Source organism: Triticum urartu, chromosome 7A (assembly GCF_056163025.1).
Source record: "Triticum urartu cultivar PI428250 chromosome 7A, HENAU_Tu73, whole genome shotgun sequence".
Lineage (NCBI taxonomy): Eukaryota > Viridiplantae > Streptophyta > Magnoliopsida > Poales > Poaceae > Triticum > Triticum urartu.
Window position 1 is genome coordinate 630,744,458 of NC_141879.1, and position 26,943 is coordinate 630,771,400.

Sequence of the window (26,943 nt, forward strand, 5' to 3'; positions counted from 1 at the left end):
TGCATGGCAGGTTGATGTATATCTTAATGTGTTCTAAGTGGCTCTTTTAAGCAGAGATGTTGTCCTGCAGAATATCTTTTGAAGAACACACCTATATGACTCTGATTATTAAACGTCGCAATCTATGAGAGTAGGGTTCTCTCTAATAAACTCATGAAAGGTCTCGGAGTATGACGCATAAGCTCCACCCACGGGGAAGACCCACGGTAGCCACGTATCGGTCAAGGCTTTATGTGAAGCTAGATTCACAGAAAACTTGCAGTTCAAGTCCCAGTCCACTGTTCAAGTTGCTTACTAGTGTGGCATAGAGTTCTAGGTGGAAGTTCAACTTAACAGTCTCCACTGCAATACCGGTATATAAAACAGTGTTTTGGAACCAAAGGCAAATTTTGTGTGTCTCTGGGATCTGGTGGGGGATTGCTGGAATTTTGTCTATTATGGGTCAGTCCGATAGCAGTTTCAGAAATTCCTAATAAATCCTAGAGGCCCAAGCAGCCCATTCGTGCAAGGCAAGAGGTGGAACTAAAGTTTAGTCCCACATTGCTAGTTTAGAGGGAGTTGGACCTCTTTATAAGGGAGGTTCTTTCCCCACATGTATGAGCATGAGAACAAGAGGGACATCCACGCGCGCTCCTCCTCCGCCGCCCGCCTCGCCACGCCTCGTCACGACGCGCTGCGGGTTGCGGCAATGAGCCGAGCCGATGTCTAAATTTTTGCCACACACGACGGGTATATGAAAGGTCACACGGAAGCTGAAAAGTTTTTACGATAGTGGAGTTTGAATGCGAACGGTGCAGCCCTTCGGCTGTTGGCTGTTCGCTTCATATTCATCTCTTCATTTCACCTTCCATCGCTGCCCTCTCGTCTTCTTCTCTTGCGCCTATAAAAGGGAGGTCGCTCCTCTCAGAGAGATGCACGAGAACTCATTCTTCCTCTCGCCACCGGTTCCTGAACACTGCGCTGCTGCTACGATCTTCCTCATCCCGGCTTGCGGCGTGCACCGCAGGTCGGGACAGTAGGCCTACGAAACCGCAGCTCTTTCAGTCCTGTACGGGAGAAGGGTGATAAGGTTTTTGGGGAGCGCTCTGCACGACTACTGACATCTTTGTCATGGATGCCCCGGACTCCGACGACTACTTCCCCGACGACGACTACTTCCCCGACGTCGACAACCTCCTTGACGACATGGCTACCGAGGACACTGACCCCAAGTCCAGTGCTACTGTTGCAGCTGTTGTCCTATACGTGTTCTTGTTTTTCTTGTTAGAGGTTCTTCCATAGTTCCTTGTTCTAGTCCTTACCCTAGACATGATAGGTTCTACTTCATATATGCTACTTGGTCTACTGTCTACTCTAGAGATGTTCGGTTCTAGTTTATATTTGCAGATGTTATCTGCCTTCTCTTTGTCAGATCACATGACTTTCTTTATCTCTGCTACTTTAGTCATGCCTTATCTAGTATTTCCGTTAATAAAATCATATGGTAAATTGCTCATATTTCCAACAGGAGTATGGGAGCATCGAAAGGATGGGGGCACCTGATATTTCCCCGTCCGGACCGATCCCAAGCTGGCTTCTCACCTTCCTGGCCCACCAAAAACCACTCCACCTCCCGCGCGCACTTCCTTCCTGGCGCCAGCTGAGCCCGCCGCTCCACATTGATGGCAAGTCAGGGCGACGCGACCTCTCACTGTATCCGCCATTGAAGCGGCGTGTCAGCCGAGGGCGCCGCCTGCTGCACACAGTGGAGAGTAACTTTAGAGCCAGTCTAATAAGGCCTAGTCAGTAGGCTATAAGACTTGCGATGTCACTAAAATGTACTAGACGAGAGAGAGAGAGAGAGACGAAGAGAAGAGGTGCACGCACGCACTCGTCCCCTCCTGCACATGCGTGGGTACACCCACGGTGGAGCGCATTTGCACACGAAGTGGCAACTAACGTGATAATTTGACACATCTAGTTGTCCACTTAATGTAGGGTCTGCGACCACATGTGAGTCATACAAAGTGCGACCTGAACACGGTGGCGCGGTTATTGATCGAGTTTTATCTACATCTCTTCTCTTCTCTATCTACCTACTAATAGTATGTGGGTACGTGCATAGCACATGCAAATTTCAATTTGTTAATAAAATCATGTGATGCCTTGGGAGACATGGGAAGCAATACTTGACACGCTCCAAGAGAAGGATAGAGATGGGGTACACTATATAGTACACGCCTCCAAGATGGGACCCACATCCAGCCTCCAAGCTGTTCATCGGCTAATTAGGTGTAAATCTCAGATGTTAGGGGGCAGGGCCCCTGCTGCTCCCCCATGTCTCTGCCACTGTACCTAGCTTCGTCGGCTTGTCGAACACTAGAACACCACCTACATTTTTACTAATAGAGGAAAAAAGGTATTATAGAGACTGGATAACGAACCGATCTCTTGGTTGAAAAGGAAAATAAAGTGGGGCTGGGGCCGGCCTAACCGGGCTCTTGGTCAAAAAAGGAAAGAAAGTGAGGGAGTGTTGGGTTGACAATGCAACTAAGAATGAGCACGTCTAGATTTCCTGTGGTCACATAGGAAAATGTCATTGACAAGAACAAAAATGGCACAAATCCAGTCATTAATTGATATTTAACGGACGCCTTAATTACTCAGTTGTTTCCGATTCTTTTGGATAGTGGGGCTATTATTGACTTGGACATGGGGTTTACTCGCACGGCCGACCTGACAGGCTCTACCCTAGTCACCGTTGTATCATATAGTTTCGCATCATTATAGATCATAGTGTTGCCACGCAAGTCTTCTCCATCCCTCCTTCTAGCGTGCACCACAAGAAGGGACAACAGTCCTCTAGAACCCCGCCTTTCGTGATCCTGTACATGAGAGGGCGATCAGGTTTTCGGGGAGCACACTCGCACGACCGCTGCCAGCGGTGACTTCCTCAATGACAACCTTCTTCCCTGACCTCGGCAACCTCTTCATCAACAACATGAGTGACAACATCAACCATAGTGGTTCTACTCCCGCTGCACAGTATGTGATTCTATCCTCCTGATTTAGTCTGCATCATTACTTTGATCTTTGCAATTGTCGTCATGATCTATTTACTGTTTATTCAGATTAAATCTCATAGTAATTTGCTCATATATTCAACAATCCATACCAAAAACCTGATTATAGGCAATTTACTCTGAGTGGTTTTTCTGTGCTTTTGAAGCCACCTACCTTTAAGGGGGTGCAATATAAAAGGTGGCACACGAGAGTAGTTTACTGGTTTCAGATCATGTACTGCTATGACGCCACTAAGGGCAAGCCTGAGGACGATCATAATCCTACACAGCAGGAAGCTTTTGAGAACATGGATACCATCTTCAAAGGCGCCCTTCTGAGTGTTCTTGACGATTCCGTTGTGGATTCATATATGTCATTTGATAGCGGCAAAGACATGTGGGCTGCGCTTGAGGCCACGTTTGGGGCCTTGGACGCTTGTAGCGAGTTGTACGTCATGGATCAATTCTATGATTACAAGATAATTGATGAGCACTCTATTGTTCATCAGGCTCATGATACAGTCACTCACTAAGGAACTTGAGTACTTTAAGTGTGTGTTGCCAGAAAAATTTGTTGCTGGGACCATCACTGCCAAGCTTCCACCTTCACAGAACAATTTTGCTACATCTCTGAAACATAAGAGACAATAGTTTTCCGTTGCGGATCTCATTAGCACTCTTGATTTTGAAGAGAAGGCGAGAGAAAAAGACACACTTGCTTGAGTCGCTGAGGGAGCTTCAAGTGCCCACATGGTACACGAGAAGAACTTCCAGCCCAATAAGACCAAAAACAACAAGAAAAAGAAAGGAAAGTTTGATGCAAAGAACAAGCTGTCACATTGTACCAAATTCAAGAAGAATTCCCATAAGAATGGGATGGGACACAAACCTCAATTTTTGTACAGCCACACAAAATTATATGGCTGCATCTACCTGCTGTCAGCTAACCTCATGGCGCTCCAGGTATTCCTACATTCGTAACTAGGTACAATGACCAGCGAAAGATGAAATAAGTGTACTCGTATGTTGACTTGCTAGTTGTAGTGTGGAACGAGCCTGTCATGTGTGGAGGAGCAAACAAGCAGTGCAACTGCAATGTCACCGCAAGATAAAAGAGTCCCGAGTCAAATACGGCCTAGCCTGCGAGTAGTGGAGGAGCAAACAAGAAGTGTAGCCGCAACGTCACCGCAAGATAAAAGAGTCCCGAGTCAAATACGGCCTAGCCGGTGAGTAGTGGAGGAGCAAACAAGCAGCTAGCTGTGGAGTTGCCAACATGCTCAAAGTGCTCACAACATTGAGAAGAAAGAAGCATGCCCAGGAAATTAATGTGTGCGCAGGGAGGCCCTTTGCTCAGAGAAGCATCGATCGTTTTTCTTTATTTATGCACCTTCTCACAGCTTTGTCTTGGTTATAGTACGGTGAATCATTGAGATGCATAAACATGCTGAACTTTTGTGCTTGTGAATGTTAGTATGCATACCATATCTTCTGAAGCTTAGTTTAATGTGAATGTTGACACCTCATTTGACAACTCATTTTGCCACGCTATGACCAGAGTGAGTGTCTGCATGCAGTACCGCATCCTCTAATTTGGTGGATGGCAAGCGGGCCCGAGAGGGAGCCGTAATTTTTTTAAAGTTGAAAAAGGTCACCAATGAGGAGCGATAAGCTGGAGGGCACCTCTTTTTTTCTTTCGAATTGGCAATAAGCTGGGAGAGCTGGAGAGTGTCTCTTATGGGCTGCCTCTAGTGTTAAGACCGCCCAGGACAAGAAACACGACGGCAGCCGACTAGGCCGATATAAAAGCCAATCCATCTTAAAGCCCATTAGTTTTTTGCGAGGAAAAACACATAGTTCTTGAATTGGGGCGCTCCTGAAAAAACCCTGCATCCCGCTAGACTCTCCCCCTTCCGTCGCCCCCCAAATTCCCCGTGCTTCCCTTCTTCCTCACTCGTACAGAAAACCCCCGCTCACCTTCTTCTTCACTCGTACAGAAAATGCATGTTCCCCTTCTTCCTCACTCGTACAGAAAATGCATGTTCCCCTTCTTCCTCGCTCCTATAGAAAACCCCCAACCCTCCTTCTTCCCCACTCACACTGCCACTAGGCTCGGCTTTGGCTGCTCTGCTCAAACCCGTGAGCTCGACGCGACGCATGCAAGGAAAATGGAGTCGGCTGACTCCATCGCCAAGAAGATGAGGCTCCCGCCAGCGGTGACGCGGTTGTAGATCCCGCACCAGGCAGCACGGGGAGAAGCGGAGAGCCCCCACCACTCGGATCTGAGGAACCCGTAGAATCTCGGGTGGACCGCATCAGCGATCTCCCGGATGCCATTCTTGGGGAGATCATCTCGCTTCTCCCCACAAAGGATTGCTGCCGCACCCAAATCCTCACAACTCGGTGGCGCCCTCTATGGCGCGCCACGCCCCTTAATCTTGTCTGTAGTCAGCTATCTGTCGTTCATGATTTCGAACTCCTCAGAGCCATCATCTCCTCCAACTAGGGCTCCGTTCAACGCCTCTGCATCCCGACACGCTACCTGCCGTCCATATCCTGCACGGTGGACGCTTGGCTGACATCGCCTGAATTCGAAAAACTCCAGCAGTTTGACTTCTACCTTTACCACGGAAATTACATACCACGAACCGAACGCCAAGAATTTGTGCCCACACCACTATTGTTCATCTTGTGGTTATCCTCCTCTCTCACACCGCCACCTTCGCCCGGTGCCATCTACTAGACGATCTGGTATAAATGCTTCGACTCCCACTGCTAAAAAAAACTTCCACTTGTGGTGGTTTATGTGTTGGGGGCCTCACTGCATAGCATCATCCACTCCAGTTGCCCTGCCCTGGAGCGCTTGTATTGTTTTGGGAATAGAAATCCGTATCAGTTGTCTTCAAATAACGTCGCCTCTCCTTAAAAGCATTGGAATTTGCTTTCAAGGACAACAACTCATCATCGAAGATGCCCCTTCACTTCAAAGGTTGCTCCTTCATTATTGTTATATACCTTGGAAATAGCTGTCGTGTCCGCGCCTAAACTGGAGATGTTGGGTGTAATTCGTGATTCGTTTATTTATCACAAGTTGGTCTTTGGCTCCACACATATTCATGTGCCATATATTATCATCTACGCATTTGCAATCATAAGCTGCATTTTTCATTTGTGCGCATAAGTTTTATATCATCTTGGAGTACACTTTGGGTACTAATATTATGTATGCTCAATGAAGAGTTCGTCCATGGATAGCCTATCAATGGTGCTGGATTCTGTCAAGATCTTATATATCAGAATGTTTAGTTGTGATTTGAACACAATTATTGGCTTGCTGCAATGCTTTCCATGTCTGGAGAATTTGTATATAAAGGTGATGATTTCATGCACATTAAAAGCCCGTATATATTGTACTAGAATTAACCGTTCAGCTGTCGCTCTTTCGACATACCCATTTTTTAGACCTTAACTGTTTTCAATTTTCATGTCTACTTAGGCACTAACACATGGAGAAAAATATATAACCAGTCAGTGGAGTAATAAGCACCGGGATTTTCTCAGTTCTCATGACATTCGTTTGAGGACAATAATGATGGAAGGATATGCATCCAACCAGGCAAACAGAAGCTTTGTCACATTCTTCCTGTTGAATGCGAGGTTACTATTGTCCATGAGGCTTAATTTTTTAACCAAGAAATTTCTCACAGACGGATATGTTGAACAGCAAAAAAAGAAGTTTCAGGCGGACAAATGGGCTTCCGAACATGCTCGGCTTCTATTTACAACAACTTGTGGTCATGTTCCAGTAAAAATTTTGGCACAGGATGTTGATTTTATGGATCACACCGATCCATTTGTTTGGGACTGCCAACAATAGTGGTTGGTTTAGATGTTATTGCCATGTTCAATCTGGGTTTTGTCTAAATTTGATAAACAATTAATCCTTGGACTTTTGTACTATTTGTAAGCTTGAGTTAGATGTTGTTGCCCTCGTACTCCCCTCCGCTTGCCACTACACTGCTAAATCTTCCATGGCTCCCTGTTTGTTCCTTTCCGAGGCCTCGCTGTCGTTCTCCGCCTTGGATCGCTCGCGGTGTGCCCGCTGTCGTCTGGCGTTGTCAACATGGTCAACAACCGAGAGGAATTAGGAGATGATTGTATGAGGAGAGGCTGATAGTAGGGACCCACCAGGGTCATGGCATTACGCAAGCAGGTGCCTCGTTATTACAAGCCAAAAAAAATACTTCCTCCTAATGGTTTGACATCTAGGTCCCACGCCATTGTCAATGTAGTCAATAAACGAGAAAATTACACAACGAGCGGCTAACACCCGGGACCCAACAACTCGCCCAGTTATTTTTTAGTTTTAGAGACGGAGCAGGATATCAATTGCGGGCTGTGCGGGGGCTGTGGCCCGTCTAGCCCAGACTTTTATTTAAGCACGTGACGAGCCTAGTTGATATCTTTTTTCTTTCTGAAATTGGCTAGCCCAGTTCTATTTGTTTTTGAAGAATGCCCAACCGAGGCCTACTTGCTTTTCTCAGCCCTGCCAGGCTGTAAATCTTTCAAATCGAGGAGGGATGTATTCGGCTTCCCCAGAAAATGGGCTACAACTAGTAAGAAATGGGATGTAAACTTTAAAACCAAAGCCAACCTGCAATTAGATTCAAATTTCGTTTTTTCTAGATTTCAAGATTTTTAATTTCATTGATTTTTTTGCGGAGAAAATTTCTTTGTATTGTATTTTGATATAATTTTTTAAATTATTTTTCTCGTGACTTGAAATTTTATGATTAAAAGAGTTCAGACCTCGCCGAAATATGCAAAATTCGTTGAATTTTTTAGTAGTGATCAGAATATGGTCTGTAATGCTAATAAAAAGAATATGTGCTTCAAAATATCCTTAAGAAGTAGCAAATGGGCTATAAATTATTAAAAATAATGACAAATGGATTGTATGTTGTTTCCATATATTTGAAGGCTGACTTGTGGGCCTACTAGGTTGACGATGATGCTATCCTAAAAAAATTGACATGTATGCAAGGCTTTGTCAACTTAGTCAACACAAAGCAGTGATTGTTGGATGTCCATCCAACGACCGTCGTGCTTCTTCAAACTCTGATCTTCTTGCTCCAGCCGCCCAAACCAGCGCCGATGGGACTGCCTGCTCCCTCCTCCCGTGGTCGGTTGTGCTGCCGCGCAAGCCTCACCTGCCGAGCCTAATCTCGGCTGGCAAGACCATCCGTCTACCCACCCGCACCTTCTGTTATTTTTCGGCGACGTCAACCTCACCCTGCAACCGACCAGTCAGCCCTCGTACTCCCCCCAACATGGGCATCCACCGTTGTGGCTTCGCCGGCTCCGGGTCGTTTCCTTCCTAGACCTTACTGTCGTCCACCACGTTGGTGCTATCGACACGGCGTGGTCAACATGGTCAACAAACAACAACCATCGGAAGAGGGATGTAAGTGAAGAGGCTAACAGTAGGGACCCACGTAAGCAAGTGCCTCCTTATTACGCAAAAAATGATTGCTCCTTGACGGTGTCCTGGACTAGGTGATACTCACCACGTCGTCTCCTGTCCAGCTGGATCGGGCCGAGGACCCCCATGGCGTTTCACTTATGGGCCACTTGGGGCAGCCCCTGCCGCATACAAGGAGGATTCCATAAGACTTGGCGCCCAAGACGAGGACTCCTCTAAACCCTAGGCCTTCGGTGCATTATATAAACCGAGGACAAACTAGTCAATAGATGGTCTAATATTCATTAGAACAATCTCGTGGTAGACACATGTACCCTGTACTATCCCTCATATGAATACAATCAAAAGCAGGACGTAGGGTTTTAGCTCCATCAAGAGAGCCCGAACCTGGATAAAACATGTGTCCGTATTACCATCGCTCCAAAACGCCTAGCTTAGGACCCCCACTACGAGATATGCCGGATTTCACATCGACATTAGTGATTTTATTGAGAGCCTGCTGGACGATCGTCACGGATCGATGGATTATCAGGTGATATTTTTCCAGTTAAATCCGTATAAAATAAGGCAATTTCTTCTTGAAGTATTTCTACTGCCTTGATATATTGTTTGCAGATCGGTTTCGGTCTTGCGGGCGGCGACGATTTTCCGCATGATCTGATCACAGTAGGATGGCCGAGGTATCCGCGAGGTGCACGTGCATGTGGATGAACATATAGGAGCCGCCCTGCAGCTTTGCAAACCCATGCATGCATTGATTGAATATTGATTCTTCTGCGCGCACGTGGCTCAAGGGAAAGGTTCTGTTTGAGCTCTCTCTTCCTTCACACGTGAGCCATCAGGAAAGTGAACCGATTTGCTGAGGCTAGTTGTAGTGGAAAGTAACTTAAATTAGTGTCATGCATATAACACTAGTCTTTGTTATTACCTTCATAATGCAAAATAACATATAAGTAGTATTATAGATGGTGGCATTTATTACATCATAGACTCATTTTGCTTTGGGTTGTGTTATGTTACAGTAACATATTATGTTACTCCAAACACCTTTCTTCTCATTAACTCTATGCCACATAAACAACTCTGTCTTGAAATACGCTATGTTACTTGCTAAGTTACTCCCAATATGACCAGCCTAACTAATACTACTATTATTTAGTCAGAGTACAGGACGGATTTCAAGATTTCATCCATGAATTGTGTATCTTAGCCCTTGCTTGACTAGCTACGTAAAGGCTAAACCTAATGTTTGTCTTTTGCTATTTTTCATCATTTGTTGCTGCAACTCTCCGTGGAGGTCAACCCGGCCAGCAGGATCCGAGGTTGTACGCCATGTCCCAAAGTCTAGGGTTGCGACTGCGCCATGTTGCAAAGCGGCGTGTGCACCTATATGAAAATACAGGGCGGGCTGACATGAATTCTATTTGGCGGCGGCATATAGGGAAGATTTCATCCATCCTTCCTTTAATTATTCAATTATTAAAGTGTGGAGTCAGGCTATAATTTTTGACTTCTTGTCGCCTGGTGCACTTTCCATATACTAGTATTAATGGCCCATATCCTACGAGCACTTCATATACTTCATCAAAGTATGCTGATCATCCATAATTTGGAGCCTAGATTTATGAACGCGGGCCGGCGGACACGATAGACATGATATGACCTACTCTATGTACTGTCACGATGTCACCGTAGATACCTTGTTATCATTGTCCATGGAACTCTAACCCCCGCATTGTCGTGCCGTCAAACCAATCTGTCCATGGCTTGTGTATGGAGCAAAAACAAGTAGGTGCTCAAGGTTCCAAATAATAACATATGAGGAAGAGCATCACTGTGCACAAAACAGAGAAAACAGGCTTGTTTCTGCAAAGGTCATAGCAGAAAAATATCAGCATTTCATTCTAGCCAATCCTATGTGGAAGATTGATAGTATTAAAGCCACTGTACTACAAGATATGTCTGCTGATGTATCCACTTCCAAGTGTAAGGCAGCAAAAAAGATTGTTATGGATAAGCTTTTGTCTGGTATGAAGAGTGAGTACACAAAAATCTTTGACTACCAGCTAGAGTTGCTTAGGAGTAACCCAGGAAGTACAGTAGCTGTTTGCTTGGACCCAGAAGAAATGGAAGTGAATGTTTTCCAGCAGTTCTATGTTTGCTACAGTGCTTTGAAGCAAGGGTTTAAAGCTGGGTGTAGGAAGGTGATAGGGCTAGATGGCTGCTTTTTCAAAGGAGCATGCCAAGGTGAACTACTTGCTGCAATTGCTAGGGATGCAAACAACCAAATGTACCCTGTAGCTTGGGCAGTTGTTGAAAAGGAGACTACAGAAACATGGAAATGGTTCATTGGGCTACTAATCAAGGATCTGGATATAAATGATCAAGGAGCTGGGTGGGTTTTCATATCTGACCAGCAAAAGGTAAACATTGTTTTTGTATGCTTTGTTTTTTTGTTGCTCCCACAAGTGTTATATTTGTTATGTGCTGCAAAATTGTTATATTTGTTGTTGTATCTGTAGGGTAGGGGTTGTCGACATGGTTAGGGTAGGGGTTGTCGACACGGTTAGGGTAGGGGTTGTCGACACGGTTAGGGTAGGGGTTGTCGACACGGTTAGGCTAGGGGTTGTCGACACGGTTAGGGTAGGGGTTGTCGACACGGTTAGGCTAGGGGTTGTTGACACGGTTAGGGTAGGGGTTGTCGACACAGTTAGGGTAGGGGTTGTCGACACGGTTAGGCTAGGGGTTGTCGACACGGTTAGGCTAGGGGTTGTCGACACGGTTAGGCTAGGGGTTGTCGACACGGTTAGGGTAGGGGTTATTAATTCAAACTTGCCTTTTATTAAATCAAACTTGCTTCTGTTAATTCATATATGCCTTTTATTAATTCAAACAGCCTTTTATTAATTCATATATGCCTTTTATTAATGCATATAAGCTTCTATTAATTAATTTGCTTGTATTAATGCAAAACTGCCTTTTGTAGGGATTAATTAATAGCATGAGGGATTACTTGCCTAGGGCACAACATAGGATGTGTGCTAGGCACATTTATGCCAATTGGAGAAAGAAGCATAGAGATCATGAACTGCAGAAAAGGTTCTGGGCAATTGCCAAGTCTTCTAGCAGAGAGGATTTCAACTATAACAAGGCCAAGCTTGCTCAAAAGACTCCTGAAGGTGCAAAGGATATTATGAGGACAGAGCCAAATCATTGGGCCAGATCCTTTTTCCCACCTGGATCAAAGTGTGAATCGGTGGATAACAATCTTTGTGAGTCTTTCAACAATGCTATCATTGAGTCCAGGTTTTACCCCATAATATCACAGCAAGAAATGATCAGGAAGAAAGTCTTTGCTAGAATTCAGGACCAGAGAAGTAAAAGTGTGAAGTGGCATGGCATAGTTTGCCCTAACATTATGAAGAAAATGCATGCCAACATTAAGATGACTCAGTTCTGTGATGTGCTCTGGAATGGGAAGGATGGATTTGAGGTAAAGCACTTAAGAGGCAGAGGAAAGAGATACACAGTAAACCTTGCCAACAAGACATGATCATGTGGGTATCTTCAACTGGCAGGCCTTGCTTGCTACCATGCCATATGTGCCATATACAAGAGTGGACAGAAAATAGAAGATTTCATTGACCCATGCTACTACATTGATACTTTCAAGAAAATATATGAGCACTGCCTCCAACCTGTGGAAGGTGAAGAAAACTGGCCAGTTTCTCAAAACCCTAGGCCAGTGGCACCTGGATATGTTGCAATGCTTGGAGCTAGGAAAAAAACAATGACAGGAGAAGAGAAGAGGGGGAAGCACCCAAGGGAAAGAAGTTGAGCAAGCATGGAATTCAAATCACCTGTGGATGTTGTGGAGTTCAGGGACACAACAAAGGATCTTGTAAACAGAATCCAAATAGAAACACAAAAACCAAAGCATATCTTGGGAAGAGAGGGAAAAAACAGAGGGCCACTGAGGTACATAATGCAAGTGCACAATAATGTAAATGCATTAAATTAGTTGCACTGCTTGCAGCAACATGCACATATTCTTTTGTTCTTTCTATTTGCAGCAAGCAGAGACTGATGCCTCCAAAGCAAGGGCAACTGCTTCTAGATCTTCTGCACCAGCTGGAAATTCAGGTTATGCTCCTCCTTCTAGCTCCCAGCCAAGAACATCAAGCTTCAAACCACCTAGAGTTGCAAGACACACAACTGGAAATGATGCACCTGGAGGGAGTGCAAATGTTGGCAGAGGCAGAGGACCAAAGAGAGGGAGAGTCACAGCTACAAATGATGCACCTGGAGGGAGTATATCTGCTGGTAGAGGCAGAGGAGCAAAGAGAGGGAGAGCCACAGGGGGCTTCTCAGTTTATTTCAATGCTTCTGGGAACTACTGAAGTTCTGGGAAAGTACTAAAAAGTACTGAAGTGGTATTATTTTGCATGTGTTTGGTCCTTTGAACTAGTGAACTGATGTTATTTTGGATGTCTGTGTCCATGTGAACTTGTTACCATGTGCTATGGTAAGTACTTGTTATTATGTGCTATGGTTTCTGGCAAAAATATCATATATGTGTGTGGCTGTCCAAATGAAGTGCAAATACTTCATGTTGTTCTTCTTGCTATACTGTCAACTATACATCTTATTGCTGAAAAAATGACACTTCAAACCTGATACATTGCATATTGCAAAATAGCTAACTGGATTTCATTTCAGAGAAATGGCAGTCTTTGCAAACTGAATATCAGTACAATTCATGACATCCATTACACATTTTGTCAAGTTCTAGGATTTAAATTCAGTACATTGCTGCCTCACAACCACATAAACTAAGATAATATCATCCCTACAGATAAACCTGAGACAAATAGCATGATGCCACAGAATAACATCATCTTTGTACTAACACATTTCTTACAAACTAATGCTCCAGCGCCTGCCACTGCATTCCTTCATTTTTCTTCTGCAGTTCCACAGTCATAGCACCATCATCTCCATCACCTAATGCAGCTACAAAATCCTCTAGATTCCATACCCTATCTCGAAGATCTCCCAGCAATCCACGAAGAAATGGAGATGTAGGAAGGTCATGCCACTGGATGAAACCGTGCTGTTCAATTAACAGAATTTCTGTCAGACATAAAGCAAAGAACAGAGCACCAAGCAGAGGAAGATGCAAAATGTCGAATCAAGCTTACCTGAGCTTCAACGCATGTGTAATATCTCCGCCCAGGGTTCGCCAGACTCCACGATATCCACCGCGGCGCCTTCCGCCCGAACCACTCGCAGAAAACCGCCGGCTCGTAGTCCATGGGCTGCCCCCGATAGGGCACCGGCGACCTAACTGCAGCCACTCTCCGTCGAGTCCCTCCGCCGCGTGAACGGGAGGAAGCAATCGACGACGATGACGATGACATCGCCCCCACCACCGCGAAATCGCCACCCGCCCTCTCTCCGTCGCAAGAACCCTAGGTTCGATCCCCACCAGCGTCAGATATAAAAAGAAAGGAGTGCCCTAGCACACGTGGCATCATTAATTTCTAATCCCACCCTCGAACCATGCCACGTCAGCAAATCCTGCCTTCAACCCAGCTTAAGAGAGATAACGACCGGGATCAGAGAGGTTGGGGTACGGACTTCCGGGATTTGGACGTGGGGGTTCATTTGCAACGGCGTCTACAACCATAAGGTTTATTTCAGACTTCACTCCCCACCAGAAGTCCTGGACTCCTTGCCGTAATTAATCACCATGATTAGTCACCTACGCGGCCGCACGCCTCGTCTTCTTTTCCTTTTCCAATTCGCATCGGATCTCTCTAGTCTGTTCGTGTTCCTGCTGCCTCGTCGCGACGGAGACGTCGCCTCTCGGGCGGCCGCAGGCAGATCTACAGCGGCAACAGTTGTACCCTAAAATTTGAGGTAATTAGATTACATTGCCTCATCTCATCTCTCTTATGTATGTTTTAGTTGCCTCATCTCAACAGTTGTAGCCTAATTGCTCGGTGCGATAGTGATTTTTTGCCCTAGTTTTTTTAATTTTTTCTCCATGGACTTCCACTGATCTAGGCTATGCAGCGGTATTTTTCAAAGAAAACTCGGTCACCATATCGAGAGAATGATGCAGGCACATCAAGGTCACCCATTAGACGTAGGCTAAGTGCATCAAATAGTACTGCAGCTACTCTTCCAAAGGCTACTATTCATACAGAAATTAACTTAGATGAGTTGCCTTATGATCTGGCTGATCGGAAGAGAATTTCTGAGTACACAAGAAATCCAAAGAAGCAAGATGAGATTAGGCGCATGTATTTAACAAGGGGACCTTACAAGCCACCGTCTAATTTTGATTACCCGCAGAGGGAGATTGGAGATACTCAACGGAGATTTAATCCAGATTGGTTTAAGCATTATGGTCGTTGGCTTGAGTACAGTGATAAAGTGCATAAGGCCTTCTATTTGTGCTGCTACCTTTTCAGATATTACAATGAAGGACAAGCCGGGAGTGATGCATTTGCTATTAACGGTTGGAACGGTTGGAACAAGAAAAGCAGACTTGATACTCATGAGGGTAAGGGTAATGTTAATAGCTTTCATAATGTGGCAGTAAAAAGATGTGATGCTTTGATGAATCAAGAGCAGTCAATTCATGTTGCTATGGATAAGCAAACTGATCTTACAAAAAAGCAAAATCGAATCCGGCTTAATGCTTCCATTGATTCGGTGAGATACTTGTTGCATCAAGGCTTAGCATTCCGAGGCCATGACGAATCAGAGGAGTCACAAAATAAGGGAAATTTTCGAGAGTTGGTAGATACATTGGCAAACCAAAATGAAGCTATACGGAATGTAGTTCTTAAGAATGCTCCAAAAAACTGTAAGTGGGTATGTGGAGATATTCAAAAGGAAATTGCAAATTATTTTGCAAAGGTAACATTAAATTTTAGTGCCTATTATTTATGTTTTCTTACAAGTAAAAATGTTGTCTAATGAGTTAATTATCTTTTGTGCAGATAACTTTAGATTCTATTATTGAAGAAATTGGAGGTGACGTATTCAGTTTGTTGATTGATGAGGCTGCTGATGTGTCTGACAAAGAGCAAATGGCAGTTGTTTTGAGATATCTTAGCAAGCATGGATTTATCATTGAACGGTTAGTTGGAATTGAACATGTGAAGGAAACATCAGCAACTTGTCTCAAGGCCACTCTTCAAAAATTATTCACGAAAATTGGTTTAAGCATAAATCAGGTCAGAGGCCAATGTTATGATGGGGCTAGCAACATGCGTGGTGAGTTTAATGGCTTGAAAGCAAAGATTATGCAAGAGAATAAGTCAGCATATTGTGTGCATTATTTTTCTCACCAGCTCCAGTTGGTTATTGTGGCAGTATCAAAGAAGCATGACGATGTTGCAGATTTTTTCTATATGATCTCCGTTTTATTCAATGTGGTTGGAGCTTCTTGCAAAAGAAAGGATATGATTAGAGAGAAACATCTAGAGGAGGTAATAAAAGCCATAGGCTGTGGGCAGATTACCACTGGCACGGGGTTAAATCAGGAACAAACTCTTCAAAGAGCCGGTGACACACGTTGGGGCTCACACTACAGGACCCTTTCAAGTCTATTAAAATTGTTCCCATCAGTTATGTCTGTTCTGAAATATGTTGAGAAGGAAGGCAAAAGTGATAAGAAATGTCAGGCACGTGGTCTTGTAGCATATTTTGAGACCTTTGATTTTGTTTTCTATTTGCACATGATGTTGCATATATTGGGAAATGCAAATACTTTGTCGCAGTCTTTATAAAGGAAGGATCAAGACATCTTGAATGCCATCTCATGTGTGAAGTCAACAAGAAATGAGCTGCAAGAACTAAGGGATAATGTACGGGACTCACTTCTTGAGAAGGCATATTCATTTTGTGAAGAGCATCACATTGAGAATGCAAATATGCAGGAGCAATATGTTAATCGGCACAAACCACGACAAAAAACCAATAAGACAAACCTTCAACATTACCGAATTGAGTGTCTTAATTCTGTTATTGATTGGCAGCTTCAAGAGTTTGATGACCGCTTCAATGAGGTAAATTCTGCATTGCTTGGGCACATGGCTTCTTTCAACCCCAAAGACTCTTTTGCTGCTTTCAACTTGGACAGCTTAGTGAAGCTAGCTGAGTTTTATCCAGATGACTTCGATTCAATAAAAATGGATGATCTTGGTCCTCAACTTTGCACTTACATTGACAATGTGCGAGCAGATGAAAGGCTTGCCAATTTGGATGGAATTGCTGATCTTGCTCAATTAATGGTGTAAACAAATAAGCATGTTACGTTTCCTTTGCTCTATCATCTTTTAAAGCTAGTATTGATATTGCCAGTTGCCACAGCATTAGTGGAGAGATGCTTTTCAGCTATGAATGTTGTCAAGAAAAAATTGCGCTACAAAATGGGTGATCAGTTCATGAGCGATTGCCTAATTTGCTATGTGGAGAAAGATATATTTTCCACGGTTACCAATGGTGCGGTATTTAATATTTTTAAGGCGATGAAAGATCGAAAGGGGACACTCTAAAATGTGAGTACCTTTACAAGATTCTTTTGCTTGATAATACTTAATCTAAACTTGTGAAACTAACTTGTCATTTTTTCAATGTGCCAGGAAGATGAGAAGTTACATCTGAAGCTACAAAGTTATTTATGTAAACAAATGATTTTGTAATTTTTTTGAACCGGTATGTCTTGCACTCTTTAGTTTTTAATGCAACACGATGTGTGATATGTGATACCATACTTCTATTCATTATACTGTTTTTGGGTGCTATAATTTTGTAGTAAGATAATTTAAACTTAGACTTTACACTTCACATACTAGTACCGAGTTCTCACATCTGGTCATGGAGTGAACCCAATGGCCAAATTTTCTGGCTCCGCCCCTGTCGTTGCATTGTAGCTTCTCCCAACGGCGAGCTCAGCTAATCGCAGCACCACACCCGCTGCATTGCAACTCCGCCGCCGTCGAGATCCACCGTCCACAACACCACACGTTGCATTGCAGCTCCGGCGCCAGCGGGAGGCACGTCGCATTACAGCTTCCGCCGGCGGTGGCAAGACTCGCGGATCACGGCACATGTGTTGCACTGCAGCTCCGTCACCCCGCGAGGACAGGGCATCACGTGTATGTTTCCAGCCGCAGGATCAGGTGGCACGACTCAGCTCCCATGTCGGCACCACACAGCAGCTCCCACGGCAACACCGATGGCGTCTAGTGACGCTTCATTGCGACCCCGTCAAAGCTTCTTGTTAGCGAACGTGTGTGTCGTGTGGTTTTGTTAGTCCTAGTCTTCAGGCTAGTGGGTGAGTTAGTTAGCTGAGACGGCATGTATATAACTAGTGTAACCCCAGATTATCAATAAAATGAGCGTTGCACGACCCATCTCTCTCTCCGATCCGATCTGGCTCCAACATGGTATCAGTTTAACTGAGATCCTCATCTTCCGCTGCCCTCTCTCCCCACCTATCCGCCATGAGCTTATCCTCCTTTGTCTCCTCTTTTGGCGAGTCTTCCGTCGATGAGCAATTCGACCTCCCCGTGGCCAACCAAACCCTTCCCACCGTTCAGATCCAAAGCCTGCGGATTGGTGATCACATCTTGGTCACTTTGGGCTATGAGAAGGAGAACTATGGCCTCTGGCGCCGCCAGTTTCTCGCCGCCCTCACCAAGTTCGGCCTCACTGACCACGTCGACGGCTCGCCGGCTCACGCCACCTCTGATTGGGTCCTCAATGACTTCGTCGTCTGATACGTCTCCAATGTATCTATAATTTTTTATTGTTCCATGCTATTATATATTCTGTTTTGGATGTTAAATGGGCTTTATTATACACTTTCATATTATTTTTGGGACTAACCTATTAACCCAAGGCCCAGTGCAAATTGCTATTTTTTTTGCCTATTTCAGTGTTTCGCGGAAAAGGAATATCAAACGGAGTCCAAACGGAATGAAACCTTCCGGAGAGTTATTTTCGGAACAAACGTGATCCAGAGGACTTGGAGTGGACGTCAAGAAACATACGAGGAGGCCACGAGGCAGGGGGGCGCGCCCTCCACCTCGTGGGCCCCTCGTGGCTCCACCGACCTACGTCTTCCTCCTATATATACCTACGTACCCCGAAACCATCGAGGAGCACCATGAAAACCTAATTCCACCGCCGCAACCTTCTGTACCCGTGAGATCCCATCTTGGGGCCTTTTCCAGCACACTGCCGGAGGGGGCATCGATCATGGAGGGCTTCTACATCAACACCATAGCCTCTCTGATGATGTGTGAGTAGTTTACCACAGACCTTCGGGTCCATAGTTATTAGCTAGATGGCTTCTTCTCTCTCTTTGGATCTCAATACAAAGTTCTCCTCGATCTTCTTGGAGATCTATTCGATGTAACTCTTTTTGCGGTGTGTTTGTCGAGATCCGATGAATTGTGGGTTTATGATCAAGATTATCTATGAACAATATTTGAATCTTCTCTGAATTCTTTATGTATGATTGGTTATCTTTGCAAGTATCTTCGAATTATCAGTTTGGTTTGGCCTACTAGATTGATCTTTCTTGCAATGGGAGAAGTCCTTAGCTTTGAGTTCAATCATGCGGTGCTCGATCCCAGTGACAGTAGGGGAAACGACACGTATTGTATTGTTGCCATCGAGGATAAAAAGATGGGGTTTATATCATATTGCATGAGTTTATCCCTCTTTATCATGTCATCTTACCTAATGTGTTACTCTGTTCTTATGAACTTAATACTCTAGATGCATGCTAGATAGATGTTGATGTGTGGAGTAATAGTAGTAGATGCAGGTAGGAGTCGGTCTACTTGCCGCGGACGTGATGCATATATACATGATCATGCCTAGATATTCTCATTATTATGCACTTTTCTATCAATTGCTCGATAGTAAATTTTTCACCCACCGTAATACTTATGCTATCTTGAGAGAAGCCACTAGTGAAACCTATGACCCCCGGCTATATTCTCCATCATATTAATCTCCCGTCAACAAGCTATTTCTATCACCATTTATTTTGCTTTCTTTACTTTTAGTCTTTATCATGAAAATATCAAAAATATTATCTTATCATCTCAATCAGATCTCACTTTTGCAAGTGGCCGTGAAGGGATTGACAACCCCTTTATCGCATTGGTTGCAAGGTTCTTATTTGTTTGTGTAGGTACGAGGGACTTGCGTGTGGCCTCCTACTGGATTGATACCTTGGTTCTCAAAAACTAAGGGAAATACTTACGCTACTTTGCTGCATCACCCTTTCCTCTTCAAGGAAAAACCAACGCATGCTCAAGAGGTAGCAAGAAGGATTTCTGGCGCCGTTGCCGGGGAGTCTACGCACAAGTCAAGACATACCAAGTACCCATCACAAACTCTTATCCCTCGCATTACATTATTTGCCATTTTCCTCTCGTTTTCCTCTCCCCCACTTCACCCTTGCCGTTTTATTCGCCCTCTCTTTCCGCTCGCCTCTTTTTCGCTTGCTTCTTGTTTGCTTGTGTGTTGGATTGCTTGCTTGTCACGATGGCTCAAGATAATACTAAATTGTGTGAATTTTCCAATACCAACAACAATGATTTTCTTAGCACTCCGATTGCTCCTCTTACCGATGCTGAATCTTGTGAAATTAATGCTGCTTTGCTGAATCTTGTCATGAAAGATCAATTCGCCGGCCTTCCTAGTAAAGATGCCACTACCCATCTAAATAGCTTTGTTGATTTGTGTGATATGCAAAAGAAGAAAGATGTGGACAATGATATTGTTAAACTGAATATATTTCCTTTTTCTCTTAGAGATCGTGCTAAAACTTGGTTTTCGTCTTTGCCTAAAAATAGTATTGATTCTTGGAATAAGTGCAAAGATGCTTTTATCTCGAAGTATTTTCCTCCCGCTAAGATCGTCTCTCTTAGAAATGATATTATGAATTTTAAGCAACTTGATCATGAACATGTTGCACAAGCTTGGGAGAGAATGAAATTAATGATACGTAATTGCCCTACACATGGTTTGAATTTATGGATGATTATACAAAAAATTTATGCCGAATTGAACTTTGCTTCTAGAAATCTTTTAGATTCGGCCGCGGGAGGCATTTTTATGGAAATCACTTTAGGAGAAGCTACTAAACTCCTAGATAATATTATGGTTAATTATTCTCAATGGCACACTGAAAGATCTACTAGTAAAAAGGTGCATGCAATTGAAGAAATTAATGTTTTGAGTGGAAAGATGGATGAACTTATGAACTTTTTTTGCTAATAAGAGTGTTTCTTATGATCCCAATGATATGCCTTTGTCTACTTTGATTGAGAATAATAATGAATCTATGGATGTGAATTTTGTTGGTAGGAACAATTTTGGTAACAACGCTTATAGAGGAAATTTTAATCCTAGGCCGTGCCCTAGTAATTCCTCTAATAATTATGGTAATTCCTACAACAACTCTTATGGAAATTTTAATAAGATGCCCTCTGATTTTGAGACTAGTGTTAAAGAATTTATGATTTCTCAAAAGAATTTCAATGCTTTGCTTGAAGAAAAATAGCCTAAGATTGATGAATTGGCTAGGAACGTGGATAGAATTTCTCTTGATGTTGATTCTTTGAAACTTAGATCTATTCCACCTAAGCATGATATCAATGAGTCTCTCAAAGCCATGAGAATTTCCATTGATGAGTGCAAAGAAAGAACCGCTAGGATGCGTGCTAAGAAAGATTGCTTTGTAAAAGCATGTTCTTCTAGTTTTCATGATAATAAAGATGAAGATCTAAAAGTGATTGATGTGTCCCCTATTAAATATATTTTTTGCAATATGAATTATTACAATAAAAATGGCTTAAGGCCATCTAGTGCCGATAACAGCGGAAGACTCGGAAGATAAATGGGTCCATCAACTCCAACGGCATCACTGAGTATAGAACCACGACCTAAAACACTTCAATCGTCGTCTGAAAAGTCTGCAACATTAACGTTGTAGCCCGAAAACGGGTCAGCACATGGAATATGCTGGCAATGTAACACATAGAGAGTAATGGAATGAAACAGCTATACTATATGCATATTTGGCTGGTGGAAAGCTCTATGGTTACGGTTTTGCGTAAAGCCAGTTTTTCCCTACTGCAAAGGAGTAAATTTATTTAGTTATCATGGTGGTTGTGAAACATTGAGAATGGTTGACAGCATTCTCAATCCCAACTAAAAATAATTAAAACCCAACAACATTAATTAGAAGTAACATGTTGAGATTCACATGATATTCAAGTACTAGATACTCAAGTTGTCCATAACCAGGGACACGGCTAATCATGATTAGTTTGTACACTCTGCAGAGGTTTGCGCACTTTTCCCCACATGACTCGATCGCCTCCGTTTGTTTTCTCGCACTACATGGTGTTTGAGAAACGGATGACCGAGACATAGTCTTTCAGAAGCACTAGCACCTTACATGTGGGGTAGACCGGTACACCTACATCCCCTACATCTGCTAGTCCACCCCGTAAGAGTTCTCACAACTTAGTCAACTATGCCAGAGCCCATAGTAGCATGTGGCTGCACACGGAAGTTTCTAGCATGAATTATCTTATGATCCCTTTGAGCCTGGGTGGCGGTCCGAAAAAAAACAGGCAAGTCCTGATAGACATCAGGTGCCTCAATCCACCCAGATGTGTGTTTAAGTTGCCACCTTAGATAAACCATTAAAATTATCAACTCACATCTGTCATGGATATCACTCACCCAATCCACGTCTACTAGCATAGCATGGCATAATAATAAGCAAACGTAGAAGTAACTCCCAAAGGTTTCATAGTAATACAGGTAATAGGTACTACCTCATCTACTTCCCATCCCACAATTTAATTAGATCCTAATCATGCAGTGTGAGAGGATTGATCTAATGCAATAAAACATGGGTTGTAGAAAAGGTATGATCAAAGTGTTACTTGCCTTGCTGATGATCCGCGAGTCCTAGGGTTTCGAAGTAACAAGCGGCGCAATCCGGGTGATCTATCGCAGACAAACAACAAGCACACAATAAGTACTCATCTAATGCACAGGTAAAACTCGAACAAGAAAACAAACCAGATAGTTCAACTTAAGAACTCCGGTTGCAAAGAAAGAACGAACCGAACAAAGAAACGGAAAACAAACGGCGGAAGAAAACAACTCGGTTCTAGCAAGTTGAATCTAGGTCAAATTTTACCGGGGCAAAAACTTAGTTAAAGTTGATTAGACGGAACGGCGGTTTCGAAACGAAACTCCAGGCGCTTGAATCACCTGATTCCGATAAACGGGCGAGAAGATAAACTAGAACGAAGATCGGATCTGAGATCACGATCGCGGAATAAATCCGACAGAAAGAAAAGAAGAACGGTTAAACAAACGGACGTTCGTTAACCTAGAAGAATCTGGTGATCACGTTCATTAGGACGAACGGTCCGGCGAACGGTCCAAGGGTAACTAAATCGGAAAAGAAAAAGAATCCGATCTAGGGTTTCGGAGAAGAAAACCGAACGAAAAACCGATCTAGAAAACCGGAACGGTTTAGAGAAGAACCGGAAAGAAAACGAATCGGAAGAGAAGAAAAGAATCGGAACGATTAGAAGAAAACGATCCGAGGAAAAGAAAATAGACGCGGCGCGGTACCTCCGGTGAGGTCTCCGGTGAGGGGCTCCGGCGGCGGCGGCGTTGGGCGGCGGCGGCGGTGGCGTGGGTGAGGGGCGGCGGCGGTGTAGGCAAGGCGCGGCGGCGGCGGGTGACGTAGGGCGCGGCGCGGGTGAGAGGCGCGGGGTGAGGCGCGGCTTGGGTGGTGGAGAGAGGGGTTTTGATTTGATGTTTAGAGGGGGGGTGCTTGGGTATTTATATTGGGGAGGGGAGGGGGTTTACTTGGGGTAGAGGGCAAGAAATAGAGTAGGAATAGGAATAACGAAATAAGGAAAAAGGGGCAAGGGGCGCCCTAGAATCCTTTTAGGATTCGGTACAGGAGCAAGAGGCGGCGGCGGGCTCCCTTCGCTGGCTCCTAGCGCGTGTGAGGCTGGGGCGCAGCGGCCTGGCCTGGGCCTTGGCCCGGCTGGCCTGCGGTAAGTTTCCCTTTTTTTTATAAACGGTTCAGTGCGCAGAAAAAAAACAAAAAGAGATCTAAACGAACTCCGAAAAACCTAAAGTAAATTTTCCTCGACTCCTAAAAATGAGCCGAACAAAATGAACTTTTCTCCGGGCCTAAAATGCAATTTTTGAAAACACGCATTTTTCCCTATCCGAATAAAATGCAAATAAAACTCCGGCAAAACCAAAACTTGATCTATTTATTAAATCTTCATTTTTCCTAAATTTGGGAAAGTCATATTATTCCCTCTCTTATATTTTAGACGTCGGAAAAATAATTGAAGATGAAATAAATAAATCAAATGATCCTCTTTTCCAATCCGAGAAAACTCTCAAATAAGAAAATAACGAAATCTCCAACTCTCTCCGAAGGTCCTTGAGTTGCGTGAAATTTCTAGGATCAACCAAAATGCATGAAAATATGATATGCATGATGATCTAGTGTATAACATTCCAAATTGAAAATTTGGGATGTTACAAAGAAGAACAGTAGTAAGACATAGTACTAGTACTACTGTACGTACTAAAGAGTTCAAATAACGAAAAAGAACATAAACATAGTTCTGCTGGGGCCTCAGTCTTGATAACCCACGAGTATAGGGGATCGCAACAGTTTTCGATAAGTAAGAGTGTCGAACCCAACGAGGAGCTAAAGGTAGCACAATTATTCCCTCAAGTTCTATCGACCACCGATACAACTCTACGCACGCTTAACGTTTACTTTACCTAGAACAATTATGAAACTAGAAGTACTTCGTAGGTGTTTTTGGCTAGGCTTGCAAGAAAGTAAATAACAAGAAAATAAAAGCTAGGGGCTGTTAGATAAAGACACAACTAAAGTAAATATAGCGAGTGTGGAAAAGTGGTGGTAGGAGTTGCGAAATTGTCCCTTAAGAAATTGACTACTTTACTAGACCGTTAGCAAGTTTTATGTGGGAGAGTCCACTGCTAGCATGTCATCCCTGACTTGGAATTCTATGCACTTATGATTGGAACTATTAGCAAGCATCCACAACTACTAATGTTCATTAAGGTAAAACCCAACCATAGCATTAATATATATTGGTCCCCCTTCAATCCCGTATGCATCAATTTCTATGCTAGGCTGAAGCTTCTGTCACTCTTGCCCTCCAATACATAGTCCTATCAACATACAACTAACCCTATGGTGTGATCCACGCGCGCGCTCATATGATGGGCACCAAAGGACAGCAACATAACCACAAGCAAATTAAATCAATCATAGCAATTCATCAACCACTGATAGGAAAACGAAAATCTACTCAGACATCATAGGATGGCAACACATCATTGGAAAATAATATGAAGCATAAAGCACCATGTTCAAGTAGAGGGTACAGCGGGTTGCGGGAGAGTGGACCGCTGTAGATAGAGGGGGGAAGGTGATGGAGATGTTGGTGAATATGGCGGAGGTGTTGATGTAGATCGCGGTGATGATGATGGCCCCCGGCGGTGTTCCGGCGCCACCGGAGGCGAGGGGGAGAGAGCCCCCCTCCTTCTTATTCTTCCTTGACCTTCTCCCTAGATGGGAGAAGGGTTTCCCCTCTGGTCCATGGCCTCCATGGCTTGGGAGGGGCGAAAGCCCCTCCGAGATTGGATCTATCTCTCTGTTTCTGCGTTCTGTTTTCTGGCCCTTCACCGTTTCTTAAATATCTGGAGATCCGTAACTCCGATTGGGGTGAATCTTTCGCCGAGATCTTTCTCATAAAATTAGCTTTCTTGCGGCAAAAGAAGAGCGTCAACCGCCTTACGGGGTGTCCACGAGGGTCAGGGGCGCGCCTGACACCTTGGGGCGCGCCCCCTACCTCGTGCCCCCCTCGGACACCGTATCGCGTTGATTTTACTTCCCAAAAATCATAAATATTCCAAAATAATTCTCCGTCCGTTTTTATCCTGTTTGGACTCCGTTTGATATTGGGTTTCTGCGAAACATAAAACATGCAACAGACAGGAACTGGCACTAGGCACTTGATCAATATGTTAGTCCCGAAAATAGTATAAAAAGTTGCCAAAAAGTATATGGAAGTTGTAGAATATTGGCATGGAACAATCAAAAATTATAGATACGACGGAGACGTATCAGCATCCCCAAGCTTAATTCCTGCTCGTCCTCGAGTAGGTAAATGATAAAAAAGATAAATTTTGATGTGGAATGCTACCTAGCATAATCTTGATCATATGTCTAATCATGGCATGAATATTAAGACACGAGTGATTCAAAGAAATAGTCTATCCTTTGACATAAAAACAATAATACTTCAAGCATACCAACCAAGCAATTATGTCTTATTGAAATAACATAGCCAAAGAAAGCTCATCCCTACAAAATCATATAGTCTGGCTATGCTCCATCTTCACCACACAAAATATTCACATCATGCACAACCCCGATGACAAGCCAAGCAATTGTTTCATACTTTTGACGTTCTCAAACCTTTTCAACTTTCACGCAATACATGAGCGTGAGCCATGGACATAGCACTATAGGTGGAATAGAATATGTTGATGGGGGTTATGTGGAGAAGACAAAAAAGGAGAAAGTATCACATCAACTAGGCGTATCAACGGGCTATGGAGATGCCCATCAATAGATATCAATGTGAGGAGTAGGGATTGCCATGCAACGGATGCACTAGAGCTATAAGTATATGAAAACTCAAACTGAAACTAAGTGGGTGTGCATCCAACTTGATTTCTCATGAAGACCTAGGGCATTTGAGGAAGCCCATCGTTGGAATATACAGGCCAAGTTCTATAATGAAAATTCCCACTAGTATATGAAAGTGATAACTCAAGAGACTCTCTATATGAAGAACATGGTGCTACTTTGAAGCACACGTGTGGTAAAAGGATAGTAACATTGCCCCTTCTCTCTTTTTCTCTCATTTTTTATATTTTTTATATATTTTTTATTTGGGCCTTTCTCTTTTTTTTGGCCTCTTTTTTTATTTTTCGTCCGGAGTCTCATCCCGACTTGTGGGGGAATCATAGTCTCCATCATCCTTTCCTCACTGGGGCAATGCTCTAATAATGATGATCATCACACTTTTATTTACTTACAACTCAATATTACAACTCGATACTGGAACAAAGATATGACTCTATATGGATGCCTCTGGCGGTGTACCGGGATGTGCAATGATCTAGCGTAGCAATGACATCAAAAAAATGGACAAGCCATGAAAACATCATGCTAGCTATCTTACGATCATGCAAAGCAATATGACAATAAATGCTCAA

The 26,943-nt window shown here is 43.7% G+C and overlaps 1 pseudogene; it reads left to right on the plus strand.

Moving 5' to 3' along the window:
• Window positions 1–15,623: 15,623 nt before the first annotated feature.
• Window positions 15,624–17,787, plus strand: LOC147960809 (uncharacterized; annotated as a pseudogene).
• Window positions 17,788–26,943: the final 9,156 nt, after the last annotated feature.